This window comes from Callithrix jacchus, chromosome 13 (assembly GCF_049354715.1).
Source record: "Callithrix jacchus isolate 240 chromosome 13, calJac240_pri, whole genome shotgun sequence".
In the NCBI taxonomy this organism is placed as follows: Eukaryota; Metazoa; Chordata; class Mammalia; order Primates; family Cebidae; genus Callithrix; species Callithrix jacchus.
Genome location: NC_133514.1, coordinates 21,181,608 through 21,208,094, shown reverse-complemented (window position 1 = coordinate 21,208,094; position 26,487 = coordinate 21,181,608). Strand labels below are relative to the sequence as shown.

Here is a 26,487-nt window from a genome sequence, read left to right as displayed (position 1 = left end):
TCTCCACGTTGGTAGGATTGGTCTCAAACTCATGACCTCAATAGATCCACCCGCCTCAGCCTCCCAAAGTGCTGAGATTATAGGCATGAGCCACCTCACCCAGCCTAAAAAGCAAGTTTTAACATCAGATTGAAGGCCTAATAGCTCTGTATCTCAACTCTCTGGGCCACATTATTAACAGGAAAAAGTTTCCTCTATTTAAAGAAAAAGACAAAGAAGAGAAGGAAGACAATGCAGAGCTCTCCTGGAAGGTACATTAAATCATTAAATGCCAGCCTGCCTGTTTCATGTGGGAGGACACGTATATGTATTCCTGGTAGGGAATGTGTGTCCAAGACACCAGCATCTTCTTCTCGGCCCACCCAGGCTGCCCCCATCTTGTTTAATGCTGTTTAGGTAGAATAACTATTTCTCCAATTTTCCAGTGCCGAATTACACTCTAATTTGACTTCTGCATTCTCCTGTGTGAGACTCAGCTGAATCTAGGTCCTCTCCCATGTGTACAACCCCCATAAACTGAACTGCAAGAGAAGTTTCATTTTATTTGTTTTTCTTTCTCTCCCTTTCCTGACCTTACGTGCTACATGATCCAGAAAATGATCCAGATGGGAAAGACATTGGCTTTGAAGCAGGAGGCAGGAGGAAGGAAGGAAGGAAAGCAGAATAACCCCACTTCTGTCCAGCCACAGATCGTGGGGAGAAATCTTCCTCCCCTAACGTCTGTCCCACGCACTGGCTCGAGATGGCATTGCGGGGTCCTTCCCGAGGGAGAACAGAAGGCCAGGTGACTTGGATGGCCTCCCAGCCTTCTCCCCTCACCTCCTCCTCTCCTGCACCGTATCTGGCATAAGCTAATCTGAGCACGAGACCCACTTTTAGCACTGGGCTGAGCTCAGGACACTGAATGGTGTCACAGACGCCTGTTCTACATAACTTCGTAGGCTTTCAATCTATTTTAGCACACTCAAATTGACAATATAGATGGAGATCCAGAGTGGTCGTGCTAGAAATGACTCCTTCCTGTATGTCCAGTTGAACTGTCTCCCTTTGCCAGAGTAAGCAGGTAAGGGGGCAAGGTAGCTCCTGAGGCAGCTGTGACCCTCCCTGGATACCTGCCTCTATCAGGCACTCATGACACTCCTGTACAGGCAACTCAGTCTCATGCCTGGGTTCCTCCCCTTGGAACTGAAGGGAAGAGGGTGAGACTATTATGAACTGAGCTCCTACTATGTTTCATGTGCACAGGATAAGACTAACATTAACTGAGCTCCTACTATGCACATGTGCAGAGGGTGAGACTAACATTAGCTGAGCTCTTACTATGTGCATGTGCAGAGGGTGAGACTAACATTAACTGAGCTCCTACTATGTGCATGTGCAGAGGGTGAGACTAACATTAACTGAGCTCCTATTATGTTTCATGTGCACAGGATAAGACTAACATTAACTGAGCTCCTACTATGTACATGTGCAGAGGGTGAGACTAACATTAACTGAGCTCCTACTATGTGCATGTGCAGAGGGTGAGACTAACATTAGCTGAGCTCCTACTATGTGCATGTGCAGAGGGTGAGACTAACATTAACTGAGCTCCTACTATGTGCATGTGCAGAGGGTGAGACTAACATTAACTGAGCTCCTACTATGTGTATGTGCAGAGGGTGAGACCAATATTAATTGAGCTCCTACTATGTGCATGTGCAGAGGGTGAGACCAACATTAACTGAGCTCCTACTATGGGCATGTGCAGAGGGTGAGACCAATATTAACTGAGCTCCTACTATGTGCATGTGCAAAGGGTGGGATTAATATTAACTGAACTCCTACTATGCTTCATGTGTAGGGGGTGAGACTAACATTAGCTGAGCTCCTACTATGTGCATGTGCAGAGGGTGAGACTAACATTAGCTGAACTACTGTGTTTCATGTGCAGAAGTTGAGACTAGTAATAACTGAGATCCTGCTATGCTTCATGTGCAGGGGGTGAAACTAACATTAACTGAACTCCAACTATGCTTCATGTGTAGGGGGTGAGACTAACATTAGCTGAGCTCCTACTATGTTTCATGTGCTTTTACTTCTATTGGCCATGTAATTTTCATAAAAATTCTATATGAGACACATTTTACAAATCAGAACACTGAGGCTCAGAGAGGCCAAGTGGCTTACCTGATTCCACACAGCTAACAGGTAGCAGAGCCAGGATCTGAATACTGATCTGTCTGATTCCCCAAATCATGTGTTTTTTTTCCCCCACTGTCCACTCCCAAACTTGGCCTCAGGATCAATAAACAGAAAAAACCTTATGCCTTGTCTTTAGAACTTACCTGCTCTCTCTGCCTGCTTCTGAGACTGCCAGCCAGGTGAGGGTGAGCTCCTCTGGGAGACCAGGGGAGCCTGACATGGGCAGGAGTGTTCCCTGAGGAAGGCCCTGCCTCCCTGGAAACCTCATGAGACACTGCTGTAGCTTTGTCCCCTCCCTAGGCTCGCTGGGTTTTTAGAAGGCAAGACAAAAATGCCTGAGCAGGTACCAGGCTGAGGAATCTTCCAGAGGAAGGTGGGAGATGCTGGTTCTGAGAGTTTTGTGGGAGCAGGCAGAGGGACCGCTGGTACCTGGTGTGTTGAGATTGAGGGATGTCCCACCTCTCCTGCCCTGTCACTGACATCCCACCTGGCATCAGGACCCACACTGCCTCCTGTTTGGAAATCTCTTCCTATGTGGTGTCACTCTCTAGGTGGCTAGCCCTGCTTACTGGCACCCAACAACCCTCCCGTTTTGTTTGGGTTTGGCTTCAGCTGTGCACATATGAGAGAGGCAGAGAACTTGCTTTTCAGTTTTCAAAGTACCAACTGTTAGCAACTGCGACCAGCACAGTCTTTGCTGTCACAGAACCCTTGGAGGGACAGCAGAACAGAAGGAAATAAGATGCCTCAAGCACTCAGAGGAACAAGACAGAAGAGTGGTGAGAAAAGTACAGAGCACTGTATCAGCTGTTGCAAAAATCCAGGGGCTCCTTTGACTTGGGTAGGGAGAAAAATCCACCAAGACTGAAAGCATCTCTATATAGCTGCGATCTCGCATGCCGCCTGGGGCAAACCTGAAGAACCTTGAGGTCTGAGGGTCTGAATTCTACTGGCTCTTCAGTCCTCATCCACTGACCCCACAGCACGTTAGTAGAAAGAGTCCTGACGGTGGACCACTGATCCTGGCTCTGCCATGTCCCTCAACCATGGGACCCTGAGAATGTCCCTTCCCCTCTCTGGGCCTCTGTGTCTTCAACTATGTAAAAAACAAAAGCCTGGCTGGGCACAGTGGCTCACGCCTATAATCTCAGTACTTTGGGAGTCTGAGGTGGGTGGATCACAAGGTTAAGAAATCGAGACCATCCTGGCCAACATGGTGAAACTCTGTCTCTACTAAAAATACAAAAATTAGCTGGGCATGGCGGTATGTGCCTGTAGTACCAGCTACTAGGGAGGCTGAGGCAGGAGAATCGCTTGAACCTGGGAGGCGGAGGCTGCAGTGAGCCGAGATCACACCACAGCACTCCAGCCTGGTGACAGAGCAAGATTCCTTTAAAAAAAAAAAAAAAAGTTATCAGTTATTTCTTTTAGATCCAAAGCAGGGAGCTTTTATCCATGCATCCTGCTAAATAAATAATCCTGGACCAAGCATCTTGACGGTGGATTAGGAACTTCTCTCTCCTTGAAGCCTTAGCCACCCCAAATATTCCCAGGCTGCATGAGGTCTCTGGGAACCTGTGCTATCAACCAGGAGATACAAGATGAAGATAGGTATTCTAATAATGGTATTTCTAGAAAGAAGTCTCTCCACCCTTGAATCTATTCTATATTCCATTGCTAGATTCACTTTCTAAAACCAGGGTTTGCTCTAGGCCACCCCTCTGCCTCTGACTTCGCTGGTTCCCTGCTGTCTACCATATAGCAGGCACTCTCCCAGCTGGGTATGCAAGGGCCTCCTCAATCTGACTCCAATGTGCATTTCTAGAAAGTTTCTTTCCCACCACCTGCTGTTCCCTGTCTTTGCCACCCCGCCACTTCATCTGCCTGGAAATCACACCCAGCCCTCAGGGCCCTTCTCCAGCTCTGTATCTTCCATGAAGACTCGGTGCTGATTCTGTTTTGTACAGTGATGTTTTTCTGGATGTTCTGTCTCATCCCCAACGCCAGTCACGTTACTCATTGTGGCAAAGTCTGGTTGCTCATCTTGCACCAGAACGTAGCACAGGGCTGGACCTGAACCTCTCCTTCTGTGACTTTAAAAGAATGGAGCTGAAATAGAAAGAGATGGGGCATGGTGGCTCACGCCTATAATCCCAGCACTTTGGGAGGCTGAATTGGGGAGACAGTTTGAAGCGAGGAGTTCAAAACCAGCCTTGGCAATATAGCAAAACCTCAACTCTACAAAAAAATTTTTCAAATGGGCCAGGTGTGGTGGTGTCTGCCTGTGGTCTTAGCTGCTCAGGAGGCTAACATGGGAGGGTCACTTGAGCCCAGGAGTTCGAGGCTGCAGTGAGCAGAGATCACACCACTGCACTCCAGCCTGGACAACAGAGTGTGACTCTGTCTCAAAAATAAATAAATAAATAAACAAAATAAATATAAAATAAAAAAGAGAAATTTAAAAGAAGATTCTTTTAAATTTCTCTTTTTTATTTTTATTTTTTTATTTTTCCTGGAGTGTGAACTAAAACTTCTTGGCAGTGAACATTTGTGTGTGTCTGTAGGGGACACAGAAAGAGGATATAGATAGAGTAGTTTTTGTATTTTGAGACAAAGTATCACTCTGTCACCCAGGCTAGAATGCAGTCGCATGATCTCGGCTCACTACAACCTCGGCCTCCCAGGTTCAAGACATTCTTCTGCCTCAGCCTCCCAAGTAGCTGGGATTACAGGCGTCCGCCACCATGTCCAGCTAATTTTTGTATTTTTAGTAGAGGTGAGGTTTCACCGTATTGGCCAGGCTGGTCTCAAACTCCTGACACCTCAGGCAATCCACCCACCTCGGCCTCCCAAAGTGCTAGGATTATAGGCGAGAGACACCGCACCTCGCCAATGGATAGAGTAGTTTTTAAGCATCCTTTCAACCCTGAAGAATTGTGTTTTTATATAGAGTATCTGAAGTTTTTTCAGCACAGGCTCTTTTGTGTCCTGACAAATCTCAGGGCCCTAGAGTTGGAGGTCCTTTATGTGGCTCCAGTACAGAAATAAGTCCAGTATCAACAAAAAATTTCTAAGTCAACTGATGTCCGAGGTGCTGGTAGAGGCCCAGAGAAGCTGAATGCCTGGTGCTTCTAGTTTGATAGATGAAGAAATCCAGTCTTTGAGTAGCCATGCATCCTGCCCACACCTGCCCCACCAGCCACCAGCCGGCTGCAGAGCCTTTGAGCAGGGCCAGCTGCAGGCCTGGCAAGGGGAGGAGCCGACGGCAGCTGGAGAGTCCTTTCTGGGCCTCCTTCAGGGGCCGGCTCGCTTTACAGTGCAGGTGGAGGCTGGGGGCTCTGCCTGGCTCCTCTTGTTTTCCCCACCTGCCCGCAGTGCGGTTTGTCTGCTGGCGCCACAGAGGCGTTGGGGCTGGGGGAATTTGATAGGCAAGGAGGGGGAGGCTGTCTCCTCAAGATGTGAGCACCGTCCAGTTCATGCTTCCCTCCCTCCTCCCCTTGCCTTGCAGAAATGCCCTTTGGGGCTGGCGGGGAGCAGGGAAGAGCTGAAGCTGGAGTGTCTGAAGGTTGCAATAAATAAGGGAAGCTACCCTGAGTGCACAGATTGTCCTTCTGTACCTCTGCTGCCATTAACCATGGGAGACACAGGAGAGGGCAGATCCCACACAGGTACCTATGGACACCAGGCATGGGACTCCCTCTCTGGAAGGTCAAGGGCAGCAGCCTCAGGGCTCATCCCCCTATCCCACAAGAGTCTCCCTGCCTCCCTAGCTGTGGAGGCTTCTGTTCTCCGCATTTTCCTATTATCTCCCCCAAGCAGAGGGTGGGAGGCAAGGAACCTGGGTTGGGGACCCCAACAGGTCCCAAGCCTGCTTGTGTTGGCACTGAGCTCCCTTTCTAACCTCTCCCTGGGTGCCCAAACAAATGTTATCAGTGACTCAGAGAACTCCTGTCAAGGTGAGTCTGACCTGCCTGATGCTGTCACTGCTGCCCGACGTGAGAACCAATTCTGCTTCCTACCTCCTGCTAGCCCCAGCACCATGCCTGGATGCTGGGCATCAGATGAGCTATCAGGAGAGCCTGTGTGCCAGGTGGAGACCACTCCAAGCCTTCTGCATGAGGACTGCAGGTCTCTGAAGTTTCTGCTTTCCTGGCTGGTCTGTTCTGCAGTGTAACCCTTTCCCTCCCTGGAGCTTCCTACTGAGACTGCAGAACCAAGCCCTGTTAAGTTCCCTTGTGATTCCATCTCCTCTTGCTTGCCTGGCTTTCCAATTTCTGTGCCCCTTGAGTGGCAAAGGGAGATCTGAAGTGGCTGGGTAGAAAGAAGCACCGTGGGCCTTAGCGCCATCCATCTCAGCCATTTGGGACTGAACTCTAAACCATCCCCAGGACCTGGTGCTATAGATCAGAGGCAGGACACACTTTCTCTTTCAAAGGGCTTATAATCTATGCTGGGAGGGAAGACAGAGGTGAAAAGCTAAATATGAATGCATGGGAACATATGCTCAAATGGAAGTGACAAGTACGTTGTACATTTGTATACTCAAGGAAGATCCAAGGAACTGGGAGTTCATGGAGGGCAGAATCCTTCTCTTCCCACAGCTAATGTCCTTTCCTGCCTCCAGACCAGGCGTGGGCAGCCACTCAGTAGCAAGTGGATCCCTGTGTCTCCTCCCACTGAGCCAGGACCCACTTACCTATAACACCATCCCCCATCCACTGTCACTGGAGTCACCAGGGAAAAGGTCCTGGCAAACCCCAGGCCTTGTTTTCCTGCCTCCTTCACACTGTCTTCCCTCCTTCCCTCTCTCCCCTCTCCTTGCATGTCTATACTCAATTCTCTCTCTTTAAAGCAGGAATATAATGTTCGGCTGCCTTACACCCACTCTCTGAATGCTGCCAGCGAATAATGACTAAGGTGGTGGGTGGAAGTACAGCAAGTTGAGACCAATTTAGCAGTCCAGGGTGCCAGGAGGAGGGTGATTGAGCAGCAAATGGCTTTGCAGCAGCAAGAAGAGTGAAAATGCCCCCCAAGTCAACAGGCCAGGGAGCCAAGTGCACAGCCCAGCCCTGGTGCCTCAGGCAGGGATGGCCTCAGCCACCTGAGAGGTTATTCAGTGAGGTCAGACTCATGCACAGAAATGTGCACGGTTTGAGAACAATGCCCACTCCCAAACCCATCTCACCTCCACTTTCAGTCTCCTTAAGGGGCCCCTATTTGAACTACCTTCAGGCTGAAAGTCACACCTAGATTTGCCCATCCCCTTCCTCAGGAGGATCTGTAACTCTGACAGGCTCATGGCCACCCAAAGACTGCCCAAAGCATGGCTTTGGGGAGGAGCTGTCTGAGCTCACCTGAGACCATGCCACAGAATGGCCAGCCCAGGTACACAAAGGTGTGGATCTCCCAGGTCCTGACATCTTGGGAGTCTCTGAAGATTTGTGTAATATGATGTGCTTGGGATTGTGAGTTTGGGTTTCACAAGAAAACATGTCTCAGAGGGAGAGACGATGAGAGCAGATGAATGAAATGGATCAATGTGTGTGTGTGCGCTTGTGCGTGTGCGTGTGCACATGTACGTGTGCTCTGGCCCTGGCCCACAGGTATCTATCTTCTCCCACAATGATTAACTGACATAAAGCACATCTATGGTGATCTCCATGGGGCAGCTCTTTGCTGTCTTTGTTCCAGGTGCTGGATGCAACCCACATCACATCTGTTCAGACACCAATTTGGCCTGTCGCTTAGTAAGAAAAATCACCTCTCCGCTGGATTGATTACAACAATTAACTTTAGCTAACACACACATTCCCTCTCTGCTTGTCTTCTGTCTCCATCTTCCGCCACCCTTTGCTACCCGCCTTCCCACGATGCTCCATCCGGTTCTCTTCTCACCTGGGGGCAGCCTTCATGTGTGATTGCCCGTGAAGTCCAGTTTCCACACACTGCTTGAGCTGCCAGTGAAGAGACTGCTATCCCATTTTAGTTTGGAACTTACGAACAAGGTGGAAACACTAAAATATAGTATGCAATTAAGGTTGGTATTCCAATTCAAATTCTGCGTAGGCAACATTTGCTCTAATTTCAATGTGGAGTGGACTACTCCTTTTGGATTGACAAGCTATAAAGAAAGAACTGACATATGATAAATTTCATTCCCTAAAGCAAATTCCAAGTAGACATTCCATTATCCTAACTACATCCTAGTTTATTGTTTTGTTCTTGTTGTTATTGTTGTTGAGTCCAGGCTACAGTACAGTGGGACAATCTCGGCTCACTACAACCTCCACCTGCCTCAGCCTCCCAAGTAGCTGAAACTACAGGCGTGTGCCACCACACCTGGCTAATTTCTTGTATTTTTGTAGAGATGGGTTTTGCCATGTTGGCCAGGCTGGTCTGGAACTCCTGACCTCTGATGATCGGCTTACCTTGGCCTCCTAAATTGCAGAGATTACAGGCATGAACCATCCAGGACCTAGTTTATTGTATATTGAGCTTAATATATATGTGTCACAAGCACTTAGGGAAAAGGGAGATGTAGGGGTGAAGTGAGCACAGAAAAGTGACGAAGATTCTAATGCCCTCATCATGCTTGAATTACAATTAATATAAAAGTAACTGCATTCTTATACTTTTAAAAATCTCTTATTTCCTGCATATTAAACACTTGCCAATAATTTGATGAGCCTAAATCCATTTAATTAATGAACCCCGATGACTTGGTAGTTACAGCCCAAGATTGGAAGTCAGAACACCTGGTGTTCAAATCTCAGGATTCCTCTTAAAAATCTTGGGTGAACTCCTTCATGTTTCTTTGTTTTTTAATTTTTTGAGATAAAGTCTTGCTCTGTCACCCAGGCTAGAATGCAGCGGTGCAATCTCCACTCACTGCAACCTCCACCTCCTGGGTTCAAGTGATTCTCCTGTCTCAGCCTCCTGAGTAGCTGGGATTACAGGCACTCACTACCACACCTGGCTAATTTTTGTACTTTCAGTTGAGACAGGGCTTCACCATGTTGGCCAGGCTGGCCTCCTGACCTCAAATGATAAGCCCACTTCGATCTCCCCAAGTGCTGGGATTACAAGCGTGAGCCACCACACCTGGCCCTCCTTCAACATTCAGAGTTGCATTAAGTTTCCTCATCTGCCAAATGGTGAAAGGAATCTTCTCACAGAGTTGTTGTGAGGTGTAAACAATAATAATGATAATTTTATTCCCCCTTTTAAAGTGTAAAACCCTGTACAAGTAAAAAGTGATATTGAAATCATTATTAAGGAAGTCTAGGGATGGTGGGAGCCAGTGTCCAGCAGGAAGTAAGAGTGCAAGGCTGGGCACAGTGGCTCACACCTAGAATCCCAATACTTTGAGGGGCCAAAGTGGGAGGATCTCTTGAGGCCAGGGGTTCAAAACCAGCCAGAGCAACATAGGGAGACTCTATCTCTACAAAAATTAAAAACAATTAGCTGGGTATGGTGGTATGGGCTTGTGGTCCCAGCTACTCAGGAGTTTGAGGAGGGAGGATCACGGATCACTTGAGCTTAGGAGGTCAAGATTGCAGTGAGCTGAGCCGTGACCACACCGCTGCACTACAGCCTGGGCGATGGAGCAAGACCTTGTCTCTAAAAAACAAACAAAAGAAAGTCCAGTGGGAGACACACAGGATGAAAACTGCAGCAATACAGAGAGCTTTGCCAAATGGCAAAGGAGATAACCAGCTGGAAGCTTACCAGCTATGCTTGACTGTAGCTGACATATCCCCACCAACTTCTTCAACCCTTGGAGGAGGGGATCTGGAGGCGAATCTACACACTGGCTGGAGGCTGTGGTAAGAGATGAGAGGTTGAAAACCTCCCATTTTTTACGTACCACCTCTGTTCAGTCTGGGTGGCTGGCCAAACTCAGCATAAGGAGTCAACAGGCTCTGGCTAGGGTTCTTGGAAGAGAGAGCCCTGTCTCCTCAGCTCTCAGCTTGCATCTTGGAGCCATGAACTTGGCTCCTGCTTCTCTGACTCCCTTCATGCCCTCCTCAGGTTCAGCTTCAAGGTTCAGTTCACGGCCACCTCCTCCCTGGTGAGGAAGGTTCTAGCTCACCTGTCTCCTGCTGAGAAACTGCCGTATTCAAAGTTAGTATTTTAATTGCAAAAACCACAATTACTTTTACATCAGCCTAATGCAATTCAATTTTCAACTTACTTGTTATTGGTTCAGGTGTGCCAATTCTTCTTCCCAATTGTCATTACAAACTTTATTCTCAAAGCATTATTTAGCCTTTATGCTGTTGTTTCCCACTCCCTGGCACCTCACACAGATTAGACCTTTAATAAATAGTGAAGTGCAGTTTTTCAAACTTGATCAACCACCTTTAACAGGAAAACTAAAATCACCATGGACCCCCGCGAACACATATAGTAATTCCAACATGAGAAATAACAGGGCAATGAAAAGGGCATGGCAGAAGAATCACCCGACCATGTGGCCTTGGAGAAATCATGGCCAAATGACCTCCCAAAACATGGTAGCAATTCACACTCCCAACCGCATGTCTAGGAGCACCATTTCAGGCTTCAAAACTGTAGCAGCACAAAGATCTATTCAACAGCAAACTGAAAGAGCTAATATGTAAATCACCTCAAGATTCTCCAGGTGGTTGGATACTTCTTTGTTGGCAAAATCCCAGAAACTCATCACTGCCCTGGAACCATCTGGCCCCTGGGGCTCAAAGTGCAGGGTTTTAAAACCCCAGGTCTAGATCACACCTAGAATGGTCCCCTTCTATAACCCCGCTTAAGGGTTGACTGACCTGGAGACAGAGTGGTTGGAGGCCAGGGTTTCCTGGGGCTCCTGAACTGTTGGTAGGGCCTGAGATGGCTCCATCTAGGGAGAAGCCTTGAAGGAGCTGGTCGAGTAACAGAGGAAGGAAGTCAGTGGCCACACCAGCAAAGTGCAACCATGCAAAAATCCACGGTTGGGGAAGGTGCTCCCTGCCAAGGGTCTCTGAGAGCTCTCCTCTTTCCCCTTTATTAAACAAGCATTTACTAAGGGCCTACTCATAGTATCTACTGAAAGCCAACACTGTATTTTAAGCTGGGAACTCACAATGCAATCTCTGCTTCTAGGAATTTTGTAGACTCTTCAGGAGCCAGTGAGTAGATGCTATAATATCCTGGTATGATGGTAGGGACTCTGAGGAAGGTACCTGACCCAGAATTAAGAAAAAAAATATGGTAAACTTTCTTGGAGGAGTTGATCCCTTTGGTTAAAACACAAAGTGAGGCTGGGCACAGTGGCTCACGCCTGTAATCCCAACACTTTGGGAGGCTGGCTCCTGAGGTCAGGAGTTCAAGACCAGTCTGGCCAACATAGCGAAATCCCATCTCTACTAAAAATACAAAAATTAGTTGGGTGCGGTGGCAAGTGCCTGTAGTCCCAGCTACTCAGGAGGCTGAGGCAGAAGAATCGCTTGAACTGAGGAGGTGGAGGTTGCAGTGAGTGGAGATCATGCCACTGCACTACAGCCTGGGCAACAGAGCAAGACTCCATCTCAAAAAAAGCAAAAAAAGAAAAGCAACAACCACATAAAAGTGGGAGCTAGTTAGGTGGAGAAGGTAGCAGAGAGACCAGGCAGAGAAGGCAGTAGAGAGACCAGGCAAGAATATTCTATGCAGAAGAAACAGTGTTTCTGTGTTCAAAGGTAGCAGAAGAATATGGACAGAGCCAGGGTGCAGAACCTCATTAAGCTGAGGTCAAATCCCTGCCCCTCTGTTTTCTAGCCTGGCTAAGTTGCTTAGCTCTCCTCATGTGATAATTATACATACCCTGCAGAGCTGCAGTGAAAATTAAATGAGATAATGAATAAAAAGTCCAGGGCACACAATGTATGTAGTGAATGCCATTAAGTGTTACAGTATCGCCCATGACACTAGTCTATGAGGTGCTTACCCACAGGTTTGTCATTACATTATTCATCTTCCTAGCCTCGCTGCCTAGCCCAGAGCCTTGCATTTGGTAGGCGCCCAATGAATATTTATGAAATGAATGTTGAATAAGCGCAAAGGCATATAAATAAGTTTTCAGGATTAGAAAGCCATTTTTATATGTCTGGAGCCCATGTATAGCTTTGCTATACACGCAGACCCATGGCTTCTCAAAACTGAAAGGTACATCTTTCCCTCACACACTCCCAAAGCATTGGCTCTCCCCAGCACACCCCACACAGCAGCACTCCTTCTATGGCAGCACCCCTGCCTCACCTCAACCCGGGCACACACAGTTGGGGGCAACTCTTGCAGACACACAAATGCACAAGCTGAATTGCTGAGACAGGTTTACTTCATGAAGCACACAGTGGCTGCTATCAATGTTAAATAACAACCATCTTCAGCACATCAAATGTCCCATCCTCCCTTTTGCTTGCATATAGACACCCACAAGAGATGCTTGTTTCTTTTACTACTAGTTTTCTTCTCTTCTTAAGCAGAGAGAGTGCCCCACACTCACATCCACCCAGCTGAGACCTCAGGACTCCCAGTTGTTCCAACTTTGCTCCCATTAGCTGTGGGACCTCAGGGAATGCCTTTCCCTCCTGATGTCTCCATTTCTTCACTGGCAGACACAGCGAGCCCACCGTGCCAACCTGGTAGTTATGTTGTGAGGATAAAGGAGATAACATGTGAGATAACGTCTATGATGCACAGAAAGCACCTCCAGAGAAAAGCGCTGGATAAATACAAGGTGTAACGCCACGCCTGATTAGCTTGTATGCTCTCTGCCCACAGATTCCTGCCCACAATGTTCCACTCCACTCTTAAACACAAACACCTTTCCCGTCTGTAAATGCTATCTCTAACACCCGTATGCACACACTCTTCTGACATCTCCATCCTCCCTCTGGATGCCTGCAGAAAATTGTTTTTGAACTTAGAGAAAGCTCAGGTTACAAACACCCTCTTGCCCGCACCCGCAGACTCTTCTCAGGGTCTTGGTGCAGGAACTGCCAAGCAGATAGCTCATCTCGTTGTGGCTTGGCTCTTGGGTTCCCAGGATTCCTTAGGCAGCTGCGTGGGGGATCCTTATTAGGAGCAGCCCCTGCGCAGCACGGTCCAGAACTCAGTGCCTCCTCACTAGTTTGCCAGCGCCCAGGACCAGAGAGCAGAGGGGCTGATGGCAGCGGGACGGTGTGGAGGGAGTAAGTGAGACAGAAAACGCTTTAGGCGGTCAGATCCCTAAGCACCTCTTATTCCATTATTCCAGAGAAATCGGAGGACTTGGAGCACTTTCCCAGGCCTGACATACTCGTGGTCGAGCAGAACACTCATCTGCTCCACAGTTTAAACCTTTCCACTTGGAGCAGGAAAGAGAAACATCACCTGGCCCTTGGTGTCTCCGGGTTGCCTGTTGCTGTTGAGTGCGACCTCTGCAGCCTCTCCAGCCAGAGCAAAGCCTGCGAAAAGGTGGAGAGGCGAGGTCTGGCTGCCTATGGTGGCTGTGGAAGAAGTGAATGTAGTAGTGTCTGGCTCTGTCTGCGTGTGCGTGGTGCTTTGACCAAATTCCTGAATTACACATCCAGGACCGACCCCAGGAGCCTGCAGCTCCAGGGGGCCACTTAGACACCCCGATTTACCAAATTCCTCTCTCACCACCTCCACCTATGTGACTTATTCCTCGAGGAAAACCTTCCAGATCTCTCGCTGCATCGCGCCGGTGTCCTCCCCACCGGTGTGGACACAGCTCATCTGCAAAGTTCCAGGCGGCGAAGTTCAGCGGCCCGGCTCGACCGCTGGACCGTCTTCCTGCGGCCCCAGCCCCTGCGGCCTCGCGTCCCCACCTCTCACTTCTTCACCTCCGACACCAGTGTCACCTAACACTGACGTCCCCGCCGGGACCGGCACCGGGGCTGGAGGCAGACGCATCCCGTCCGCACGAGACACAGAGACAAAGACAGGAGGACGGGCGTACCGTCACCTCCCCGGGGCAGGAGCGGCGGCGCCCACCCAGCAGAGGGGAGACCCTGACAGCTCCACGCGGAGACAAAGACACTTCGACAGCCACGGACACAGACAGACAAAGACAGACGGACGCGCAGACGCACGGACCGGCCGGCCCGGAGCGGGGAGCGCGGTTTCCCGCAGCCAGGGCAGCAGACCCTCCTGGGGCGAGGAGACCCCCGGCCACCGCGCTTACCTGGCCCCTGCGCCTCGGGCGCACTTCAGATTTTTTTTTTTCTTCCCAGTGTTTCCCGGTGTGTTCCCGTCTCTCTTTTTCCAGAGCTGCTGAGCGGGCCGGGCCGGTCCCACCGCGCGGAATGCAGCTCCCGGCTCCCACTCGCTGGCCGAGGCGGGCTGAGAAACTTTCGGCCTCCCCGCCCGGCCGCTGCCAGCCCGCCCGCTCCCGGCGCGCCGGCCTCTGCGCGGGTCCCCGAGCTGGGGCGGGGCGGGGCGGGGCCGGCAGGGGGCGGGGACAACGCCGGCGCCGCTGATTGGCCGGGAGCTGCCGGCAGCCTGGCCTGGGCCGCTCGGCGGCCTTTGTTCCGGGCTGACAGCTGGGGCTGCTCGCGACCTCGCGGCTCCTCAGCGCCCGCGGCCTGCGCAGCGTCCTGGGTCCGGTCTCTCTGCTCTCACTTCCACCAGCCCCAGCGGGCGACCCTGCCCCCTCAGTCTTCCTCTCTTGCCAGGCCCCCTTTCTCCGACTGTTCCTGTCTTGCTCTTACCTCATCGTCTTCTCCCTTTTATTACCTGAAATTCTTACTCCATTTTTTTATCCCTTCTCCTGTGTTTGTTCCTTTCTTTATTACCCCTTCCTCTTACTCGCCCGTTTCTTTTTTCGAATACTATCTCTCCCACTCCGGACTCCCAGGAAAGGGCGTGTTTTTAGCTCAAGGACTGGAGTAGCACCCAAGTGAGGGGCATTGCAAACCACACCGGGATTACAGAGTCCAGAGCACGACACCCCCGCTCCCGAAACGTTTCCAAAGCAAACTTTTCCAGCTCTGAGGGAGCTGAGCTTCAGGTAGGAGCAGAGGCCTGTTCAGGTTTACAGCTGAGGCTCACCCCGTCCCCTTCCAACACTGTCATTTTCCCCACCGCCCTTACTTTTCACCTCTAGCAATTGAGCCAGGAGAGGATTCAAGTTTACAGGGTTTTGGAGGACAAACGGTCAGTTAACCTGAGTGCCAGGTGCTGCCTGAGGCTTGGGGGCTTGAGGGTGCCCTGAGGCGAATCCGCTAAAACCAGGCTAGGCGGGAAGGTGGCGGCTCTGCCCAAGGAGTGTTAGCCTCAGCTTGAAAGAAGCGTGTGTGTGTGTGTGTGTGTGTGTGTGTGTGTGTGTATGGGGGGGGTAGGTGTAATGGAGTAGGATTGACATAGCCGATCTCTGATTATAAATAGAATGGGGACCGGACACTGTGGCTCATGCCTGTAATCCCAGCACTTTGAGAGGCCCAGGCAGGTGGATCACTTGAGGTCAGGAGTTCAAGATCAGCCTGGCCAGTATGGTGAAACCCATCTCTACTAAAAAAAAAAAAAAAAAAAAAAAAAAATTAACTGGGTGTGGTGACAGGAAGCTGTAATCCCAGGTGCTTGGGAGGCTGAGACATGGAAATTGCTTGAGCCTGGATGGTGGAAGTTGCAGTGAGCCCAGATAGCACCACTGCACTCCAGCCTGAACAACAGAGCAAGAACCTGTCTCAATAATAATAATAATAAATTTTAAAAGTTAAATAAAATGGTGATGTGGTGGGGACAGCTCAAAGGAAAACAAGTTGTCTGGTTTCTGCCACACCCTTGCTCAAAACCCTGTAGGGGAACCTCACTGCCTTCAGGTCTTGACCCTGAAGACTCTGACCTTTGAATCTAGGCTACCTGAAAGGTGGCACAGCAAGGGGTTTAAGAACACAGACAGACTTTGCTGCTTGTTATTTGAGCTAGTACCTTCTGCTTCCTCTATCTCAAATTTGTTTTTTTTTTTTTTGCTTTTGTTTTTTGTTTTTGTAAAATGAGGTCACAAGTCCCAGAATGTAAATTCCCGTAAGGCAGGAACTTGTTCTCTTGTGTCAATGGCTGAGGGACTTGGTCTGTTTTATTCACAGCTGTATCCCTAACACCTAGAACTTGCCAGGCAACATAGTAGGCACTCAATATATATTTGTTAAATGAATGGATTTCTCATGTATAGGTTGTTGTGAGGATTAAATGAAACTCACTGGCTTGTGGTAAGTAAAGACACACGGCAGTGATTACAAGCAAGACTACAACTTCTGCGTGTCAACCCTAAAGCCTACTCGGCCTTTTCCTGAACATCAACTCCTTTTCCTCACCTTTGTCTATACCTGGCCCTCGGTCTGAAAAGCTTTTCTCCTGCTCTTCTAACTCTACCTTGCAAAATTTGAGACAAAATATGTAACACTTACTCACACTGTCTCTTATAGTCCCAGGCAAAATAATGCCTCCTTTTTCTACAGCCCCATGCTGCTTTGTGTTCCATTCATTGACAGAGAACATGTATTCTTGTTTGCTGGTGAGAGTATCTCAAGAATTTTAGCCGAATGAGTTAATATCGATCAAACATTCCAGCACTTTAAAGTAAGGGCAGACTCTTTGAAGGTAGATTAAGGGATCAGGTGCACTCCAGACTTCAAACCCATGTTTGTGTCTTCAGAGGTGAGGTTCTGTGGAAGAGGCAAAAGACTCCAGAGTGCACTTTTTGTTCTGGCCCTACTGCTGACTACAGGCTCTCGGATAAGCCATGTCCCTGACGAGGCCTCAGTTTCCTCATCTGGAAAGTGGATGGTTTGGATGAGAAGATACTTCGTGAGGACCCCCCTTCAGCACCGACATCTTTGTCAGCAGCATCTAGGTAAAAGCCTGGGTATGACGTGTAGCCTTCCTGTAATGAGTGAGTTGGACAAAGGGTCTGAGCAGTGTGTTGGTTTGCGTATGTAGGGTGGAAGTGGGATATACTATGGAATCACAGAAACACCCTGGGGAACGGATACTTTAGAAATAGAGTAGAATGCATTGAGAGTGGGGGAGAAAATGAGAAAGAATGGAGGAGGAGAACAGTGATGGATGGCACAGCATGTATGTGTGTGTTACGGTTCTGTGTGTGTGCATGAAAGCCTCAGGAATGTGGTCTCCAGCAGTACAAAGCCATAATTAGCTCCCTGATTCAGCAGTTGGGCATGGTAATGCAATGGCTGGGTGTGTCTACCCCCAACACCACCGGTGGGTTCTCAGTGTGGCTGCCTTTCTTCCTTGTCCAGTGAAGGGGCGCTGCCCTTCCTGAATGTCTGGGTTCCTGAGAGGCGTCTCATGTGAAACTGCATACCTCGGGCTCTCCGTGGCCTGAGTTGCATCTAGAAAGCTGGGTCACAAAACATTTCTTGTAAAAATCACCTACCCTCCTCATCTGTTCATCACCTGAGATATGGAACATCATACTTCATCTCTAGGACCTAAGATTGGCTGCACTGGACCAGACCCACGGACCAGTTAAGCCAGCAGCTTGTTTGGATTACAGACAACTCTGCCTTCCTCAAGGTACTCTCATCTATCACAATGTAATGAATTGCCTGGCTTCTTGTTTGTCTCTTTAACTCTTCTGTAAGTTTCTTGCTTAAAGATCATGTCTGTCTTAATCAACATCGAATCCCCAGAGTACAGCACATTGTTGGTACAAAGCAAGTACTCAAAAAATACTAGAATGAAGGCTCGGAGAGTATGGAGGCAAGACGATGTTTCAGAGGGATAAATTAACTCAAATTCAGAAAATCCGCATGTATTCCTGCTTCTTCTAATTTGCAGTCTTCTCACAACCTTTTGGAGGCTTAGTTTGCTATCAGTAAAAGAGGCCTAATAACATTTTCCCTATCTATCTTTTGGCAACAATACAAAATGAAAAGAACTAACAAAGTCAAAGGTGGTATGAAAAACACAAAATATCAAATAATTGTTTAATATTATGTCAAGTCTAAAAATCCAGAGCCTTGTGTTGAGAGACAGGAAAGGTTGACTCTATTTAAGTGAAGTTGAATAATCTCCAAAAATAGGTGAGAAAATATTATGAGCCTAGACCACTGAGCAAAGCTTTAAGGAATCAGCTGAGGCCACTACTGATTTCCCAGTGACCCTAGGAAAGAACTGGGAAGACCAGTTTTTCTGCAACCAGAGCCAATGGTCTCATGACCTTAGAAGATATCTCACCATCCCTGTCTTTTTCCAGGGTAGAAAACAGTTCCCATGGAATTGCTTTGAATGTGCAGCTTTTATAACAAGAATTTTCTTTTCTTTTTTTTTTTTTGAGACAAAGTTTTGCTCTGTCGCCAGGTGCCAGGCTGGAGTGCAGTGGCATGATCTCAGCTCACTGCAACCTCCGCCTCCCAGGTTCAAGCAATTCTCCTGCCTCAGCCTCCCGAGTAGCTGGGACTACAGACACGTGCCACCATGCCCAGGTAATTTTCATATTTTAATAGAGATGGGGTTTCACTATGTTGGCTAGGATGGTCTCAATCTCTTGACCTTGTGATCCGCCTGCCTCGGCCTCCCAAAGTGCTGGGATTACAGGTGTGAGCCACTGCGCCTGGCAAGAATTTTCATTCCTTACCTGTAGGTCTCTGAGCACCTTGAATCTCTTATCTCTTGGCTTGAGGAAACTTGTCTTTGAATTAGAAGGACCATCTTCTTCTCTGTCCTCTCTGAGTGTTATAAAGACAAATGAGATAAAATCAAAGTAGTATTTCTACTTTCCTTGAAAGTATTGCATGACTTCAATAAATCGTTTATCATCATCATCACTAGCTTTCTTTACAACTTCCTTCTAAGTCTTCACCTGTATTCAGGTGAGGGAGACCAGAGAAGTTGTAGAGAGAACAGATACCCTCAGATGCCCTGGGAGAATTTGCTGACGTAACAATTCTTATTCAACGATGACCCCTCCCTACTAAGACACTCAAGTTACATCAGGAAATATGTCCACCCTACTCTTTCAGTGAAAGGAAAACTGAGTCAAAGTGCAAGACAAGAAATTGACCCTTCACTGGAGCTGGAGCATCGGGGTTTAATGGCACATGACTCCTACCTGCCTCAGAAACCTTGTAACTGACACAGGCCTGAATGTGTTTGATTTGGGCAGGTTTGACCACAAGCAGGCAGCCCTCTGAGCAGCGAATAATGAGACAGCCAACTTGGCTAATGCAATGCAAGGGCTCAAATGGCACTAACAGGCTGTGGTGTGAATCGGCTTTGTTTAGGTACCAGCTGGCAAAGCTCATCTGAAAATTATGTAGCAAGCCCTTTGATGTAAACTCAGGGTTGAACTAAATTACAGAGAAATGAGAAGGAAGTATTTTGAGTTGACTCCCTCACTCCATCTTTTTCAATAGTATATATCAGACTTTTCTTTTCTTTTCTCTTCTTTTTTTTTTTTTCTTTTCTTTTCTCTTTTGAGACAGGGACTCACTCTGTTGTCCAGGCTGGAGGACACTGGTGCAATTTTGGCTCACTGCAACCTCTGCCTCCCAGGGCTCAGGCGATCCTCCCACCTCAGCCTCTCCAGCAACTGGGACTACAGGCATATGCCACCACCCCTGGCTAATTTTTTTATTTTTTGTAGAGACAGTGTTTTGCCGTGTTGCCTAGGCTGGTCTTGAACTCCTGTAAGGGTGTTCAAGTGGCTGAGGTAAGCTCAAGCAATTCACTTACCTCAGCCACCCAAAGTGCTGGGATTACAAGTGTGAGCCACAGTGCCCGGCCAACAGACTATTTCTAAGTTAACATCCAATCTCTGAAAGGTCTGGCCTATCACTTGTTCTGAAATTTATCTCCTCTGTGGGTTTGCAAGTTTGTCCAAAATTATAAATCTTGAGGATGTTTCCATGTATAGGTAACAGAAAAGCTTGACTCAAAACGCCTTAAACAATAGGACAAAAACCTCATGAATTAATAATTTCAGAGATCAGGTCCCAGGTTCCTTTGTACCTTGGCTTCCCAGGAGCATTAGGAATCAGGCCTCACCATGTCCCTGTTCTGCTATCCTCAGAGCATGGGCTTGGCTTGCCCTTGGGATGGTTGCTTCATGATCACAGGTTGAATCTCTCGGTCTAGTCTCAACACCCAGAACTCACAATGGGTTGAGCAATAAAGGACCCTTGTTGCTGCATCTCTTTTTCAAGATCAAGAAAACCTTTCCCAGAAGGCCTTCAGCTGACACTAAACAGCTTGGCCACATCATCTAGTGGTTATGAGCACACTCAGTAAAATTACCCTGATTGGCTTTGATTGGTCCAGTTGTGGTAGATAGATATTGGAACATACATGTGTAGCTCACTTTTGTCTTCAAAATGGGGGAAGCCCTGTAGAAAACTAACAGTCATTGCTTGCCTATCACATACCATACCTTTGCTGGACATTTTACCTACAGTATCTTACTGAACAATCACAGAAATGATTATCTCTGTTTTCCAAATGAAGAAACTGCAGTTCAGAGTGGCTAAACTATTTGCCTTAAATCCCACCACTAGTAGCGGAGCAGAAAGAATTGGAATTCAGGCTTATCCACACCCTTTGCTCTCTCTAGTCTTCCAGTTTCTCTCCAGAGTCAACTCTCCTCATCTCTACCCAAGGCTGGAGATCCCCCCACAAATGAATGAAAGCCTTCTAGGACCCCTGTAAGCACCAGGCATAGAATAGCCTCCCCTCTACCATCAAGCTGAAACTGCTGTGTTCAGCTTTCCCACACCCTGACCTCCCCAACCTGACCATCTCCTAGATCACCACCAGCCCAGAGCTCCACGTTGCCTCCCCACCATCAAGGCCATGACCATATCCGTCCAGGACCTGGCCCTCCTTTAAGCCAGATGGAAATGTCTTTCAAGGCCCTCACCAGGCCATGACCCACCCTCCTTAATCTCCCACTTCCACCCCATTGAATGAAGTCTCACGAACAACACATGCCCGTCCTACTATTCATTTCTTTATTACACACTTTGTAACATAGGTGCTGTTGTTTTAGGTGAAGGAATCTCATTTTCCTACTGGATTTTAAGTGCTCTGCTCAATGCTCAGTACATAATAGGCCTCAACAAACATGAAATAAATAAATGAGGACAAAGACCACCTCTTATTTTTCTATATCTTTAATAATACTCTGCCTGCTACTGGGCACATAGCTGGTGACTAATGGACTAATTGACTTGGGGCTAATTTCTCCCCAGCGCTAAGGAATGGCACACAGACAAAAAAGTTGGTATGGCCCTTGTCAGTTCTGAGAGAGGTCTTTTGCAAATGGGCCTGGTCAAACGCACATTTGCTTGTAGCCCTAAACTCATTTAAACAAATAGAGCATATGAGATCATGACTTCTGGGAAATCATTTAGTTCCCCTGTGGGGAATGTTGGCGTCTCATTTCCTCTCCCCAGGGGGGTGAAAAAAAATAGCAGAAGCTTTGGAAACTCTGTGCGCTGCAATTTAATTTACACATTTACTCAGTAGCGTCTCAGGAAGCGGCTCCCGGAGTCCTAGAGGAGAGGCTGCTGCCCACAAAGGGCTGGGGAAATTAGAGACTGGTTGTCTGAGGCAAGGGTGGCCCTGAGCTCGGGGCTCTGCTGCCTGTTTGGTTTTCTAATTGACTCCTCCAGATCACTGCCCCTCTCAATGAGCATCTCCACTCTTCCCTCATGTCTTCTACCATTAACTACACTCCCTTTACTCTGCATATCAGATTTTATAGGTGCTGACCATGTATTTTGCCTTTATTCCCAAGGCTGACTGTGGTCTCCATAAGCTGGACTCAATCTAATCACTTACAAAAATTTGGGAGGGGCATAAGGGAGCAGGTGGTTTGCACACAGTCATCTCTGAGGTCATTTCCAGTATTTTCTCTTTCTTTCTCTCTCTTTTTTCTTTCTTTCTCTCTCTCTTTCTCTGTCTCTCCTCCTTCCCTCCATCCCTCCCTTCCTTCCCTCCTTTCACTCTCTTTCCTTCTTTCTTTCCCTCCCTCCCTCCTATCCTTCTCTCCTTCCTTCCCTCCTTCCTTTCTTTGTCTGTCTTTCTCTCTCTCGTTCATTTATTTCCCTCTGTCACCCAGGCTGGAATGTAGTCGTACAATCAGAGCTCACTGCAGCCTTGATCTCCCAGGTGCAAGCAATGCTCTCACCTAAGCCTGAGTAGCTGAGCCTACAGGTGTTCACCACCACACCCAGCTGATTTTTTGTAGAGATGGAGTCTCGCTTTGTTTCCCAGGCTGATCTCAAACTCCTGACCTCAAGTAATCCTCCTGCCTCAGCCTCCCAAAAGTGGTGGGATAACAGGCATGAGCCACTGTGACCGGCCACCAGAATTTTCTGTCTCTTTTTCCCTAGTTTCTAATAGCGGCAAAAAAAAAAAAGGGTTGTTACAGCAGCCAGGTTGAGTGGTCCATCCAGAAAGCACTCTCGGTAAATGCTAACTAATTTTGCCTTCAGGGTTCAGTGGAAACAAAATTGCAAACTAGCATGGATTTGGTTAAGTTTTCCCAGTCATTGTGCCTGCCTCACAGTGTTGCAGCAAGGGTGAAAGGGTGCAGTGCTCAGGACAAGGAAAATGTATAGGAAATCTCTTAAGTGTTAGTCGTGGTTGTTCTCTTTGCTGCCCCTCCCCCAGTCATGAACACACGGTCTTTTCTACCCTATTTCTTCCATTTGGAAATGGTCTCATGATTTGGCCTGAAGCCCATTCAGCATGACGCAGTGGAAAAAAAACATTTCTAGTCTATAGACCTGGAGTGGAAGGCCTGCAAGGCTGCAAGGTTGGAATTCTGCTCTGCACTTAGCAGCTGAGTGACCTTGGTGTAGTCTTTGGGCCCCATCAGCTTTATTTTGTGCCCTTTTGAGTGATATTAACAATAATATTCCACAGGATTGGACACAGGAAAACATGTACAACAGGCTGGGCGTGGTGACTAACACCTGTAATCTCAGCACTTTGGGAGGCCAAGGCGGGCGTATCAGGAGGTCAGGAGATGGAGACTCTCCTGGCCAACCTGGCAAAACCCCGTTTCTACTAAAAATACAAAAAGTAGCAGGGCGTGGTGGTGGACACCTGTAATCCCAGCTACTCGGGAGGCTGAAGCAGAAGAATCTCCTGAACCCAGGAGGCAGAGATTGCAGTGAGCCAAGATTATGCCAATGCACTCTAACCTGGACAACAGGGCAAGACTTCATCTCGGAAAGAAAAAGAAAAAAAAATGTACAACAGACTAACATCTGCCACAATTCTCAGTGATAGTGATTGCTATACCATAGAGCACTTACGCGAACTTCTACCACATTCTATTAATATCTACCACAATTCTCGGTGATGGGATAATGATTGCTATACAGTAGGGCACTTGCCACTGAAGGACAGTGCCAGGGCAATGCTGCTTCCTTCCCAGCTCCAGCCCCACCCCTTCCCTGAGGTCCTTTCATTTTATCAATGGAGGTAATCAATTAATCTAAATGAGTGAGGCAGCATTGAACTTTCTGGCATTCACAGTGGGCAGAGGAGGTTCTCAGTGGTACAGTGGAATCCCAAGGTCAGGTACAGAGCAGAGCTGCAATGCAGAGTGCAAAAGCCCTGGCTCCAAGTTAGGAGAGACAGCCAGGGGAACCGATCCAAAATGGCAGCTTGAGAGGAAGTAGCCGGCTGCCTGTTCTGGAACCTCTCGGAGCAGTGTTTAGAATGTTCTCTCTCATTAATCCTATTTAAAGCCCGGCTGCCAACAGGGAAGGCGGGGAATCTTGTTTCAACTTGCAGCGGTGAGGTTCCCTGCCTCCACGGCCTCTGCTGTGGATGCTGGGCTGAGCGCAGCGCTGGGAGGGGCAGAGGGCTTTCTTGGGACCACTGCTGCCGGCTCTGACAGCCCCTCAGAAGAGCTGCTTAAGCATCCCCTTTGCTCAGACCTGCTTCTGACTGGCCCAACCCTGACCCTGAATTTCGTTGAGGGAGAGGCTGTTTGCCAAGAAGGCAGGAGGTGTGAGCTGGCCTACCGGCTAGTGATAAACAGATGTTGGGGAAAGGCCACTCCATGGAAGTGCCCGTGGAGAGTGGTTTAAAAAAAAAAAGGAGGGGGCGATTTTGTGCAAGAGTGTTTTCTGGGAAATTCCCTCTCCCTCTGGGCATGGGGAGGTCTCTAGCTGGTTTTGAAAACCAAGAACAAGTATTCCCAGCCTTCCTCTTTGAGGTTCTCCTGGAAGAGCCAGATCTAGGGAAATGGGGCATCCCTCATCTTGAAGGGAAAATGTGTGAGGGAAATTGCAAGGAATAATGGAGAGGCAGCCGTTTTTCAGAGAAAGAATAGTGAACACTGTTTACCTCCATGGTATTATTTCTGAGAGGCCCAAAAGAGGCTTCTTTTTTCCCCTAAATATTTTCTTGTAGTCGATAGTCAATGCTTGGGGTTCATTTATGAGCAAGGGTTATCTGCAGACCAGAGCTCTTGGGTAGCTCTGACATTGACTAGCTACATGTTGGTGGATAAGTCATTTACTGTGAGCTGACTTATCTGTGACATGGAGAGAAGCCCCCTGCTCCTGAAGTCACTGTGCATACATGCCAGATGCATCGACAGTCTCCCTGGATCTGCTTCTGTCTGTGAGGGTACTGTGGAAAAGGGCCCAGACTTTCTTAGCAAGGTTGGCCAATGGTTGAGAGACCTGCGTGCTACAATTCTGAGAGTGCATTGGGGGTAGAGTTGACCCCCAGGACAGGCAGAATCTTCCTGTGGTGTCTGAAGATTTAGTAGCAAATGTAATTTACCAAGAGGAAGCCAAGCTTAGATTCAGCACTAATCAGGCCCAGTGACCCCTGTGCAGGCTCTTCAGGGTTCTGTATCTTGGCTTTTCCTCCCAGTAAAATGGGATAATAAAACTCATCTCCTGTTTCCATTTGGCTTGCATGAGGGTGACAGGAGACTGTGAATGAAATGCTGCAAACGTAAGGTAATTTAGGCTCCTGGGATTGTCAGGCTCTCCTTGATAAATGCCCATTTGGCGGTGCTCTTGTTATCTTGAAGCGCAGCCAACTTTACTCTGATCTGCGTTAAACTCCCACATTGCCAGGCACCATCCTCATTGCCTTGAAAGCAGTAAAGCAGTTGGGTAGAAGATGCTATTTTAGGACTTAAAACTGAAAAGAAAAAAAAAAAAAAAAAAAAATCAATGTGAGCATAAAGGGATAATTTAACAGGATTGTATTCGTGAGGGAAGGGGAGATATTATATATTAACTTCTAGTCAAATGGAACTTGACATTTATGCAACAAGTTAAGTCACCACAACTGAAAAAACAAGTTAACAGCCCTATTATCACCAAGCAGGGAAAGAGAGAGAGGTAAGGAAAAAATACTCTTGTTTTGAACTGATAGAATCTTGGCCTGGATATCAGGGGATGTGTCATTGTGAATTTTCTATTCTCCCTGAGGAACAGAGACTTAATATATTTGTAGAGCACTTTATATGTTCAAAGTCCAAACAGTCTCTCATTTGATCTTTGCCAATCTTTTAATGCAGGAGGGGCAGGTGTTATTATTCCCACTTAGCAGATGAGAATACTGAGGCTCAGTAAGATGAAGTCACATACCTACAAGTCACAGAATGAGGCAGAAATCACTTCTTTCTTTGGTTCCCATTCCTGGCACCAAAACTGAAACACCCAGCCAGTAATTAGAATTTCACAGAATCTGACAAGGCTAAATGTCTTCCTGTCCAACATCTCACCCAATGCAAGAATCCTCACTACCAGGCACATAGCAGGTGGTGTTCCAACTCAGCTTGAAGATCTATGTTAACAAATAGCTCACTACTTTACAAGACGGATCATTCTATTTTTTTACATCTGTAAATGCTGGGGAGTTTTGATGAAATAAAACAAAAATCTCTCTCCTAGTAATGTTTACCCATCAGTCAGTGGTACATTAAATGTTGAAGCTGGAACAGATCTTAGAAATGATACAGTGATGGCTCAGGTCTAAGTCATGGGGTTACCACGAGTGGGTGGGTGAGCTCAGGGTTCTGCCTGCCAGTCCAGTCCTCTTAACCCAACTACACCAGGTTAGTTCTGCCCACCTGAGCAACCCTGATGAGCCTACTCCCTCTTTTATCTAGAAGTCTTCCAGATAGTTGAAAACCACAATTCAGGCTGGACTCAGTGGTTCATGCCTGTAATCCCAACACTTTGGGAGGCTGCAGTGGGCAGATCACTTGAGGCCAGGAGTTCAAGACCAGCCTGTCCAACATGGTGAGACCCCATCTCTACTAAAAAAAAAACAAAAAACAAAAATTAGCTAGGTGTGGCG

The 26,487-nt window shown here is 47.9% G+C and overlaps 1 protein-coding gene and 1 long non-coding RNA gene across 3 annotated transcripts in view; one reads left to right on the top strand and one right to left on the bottom strand.

The window, feature by feature from the left end:
- Positions 1-14,591, bottom strand: part of LZTS1 (leucine zipper tumor suppressor 1) — a 62,231-nt gene extending 47,640 nt beyond the window's left edge. Inside the window, exon 1 of the mRNA XM_002756880.5 lies at positions 14,366-14,591. The gene's annotated coding sequence lies outside the window, so the exon portion shown is untranslated. The remainder of the gene's footprint in view (positions 1-14,365) is intronic.
- A 473-nt stretch (positions 14,592-15,064) lies between these two features.
- LOC144578941 (uncharacterized) lies at positions 15,065-18,631 on the top strand. Of its 2 annotated transcripts, none has more exons than XR_013525540.1 (3): positions 15,065-15,190; positions 17,631-17,718; positions 18,505-18,631. It is a non-coding gene; the product is annotated as an uncharacterized LOC144578941 (long non-coding RNA). The 2 variants fall into 2 exon arrangements; XR_013525539.1 differs by lacking the exon at positions 15,065-15,190 and adding an exon at positions 16,904-17,035.
- The last annotated feature ends 7,856 nt before the right edge of the window (positions 18,632-26,487 follow it).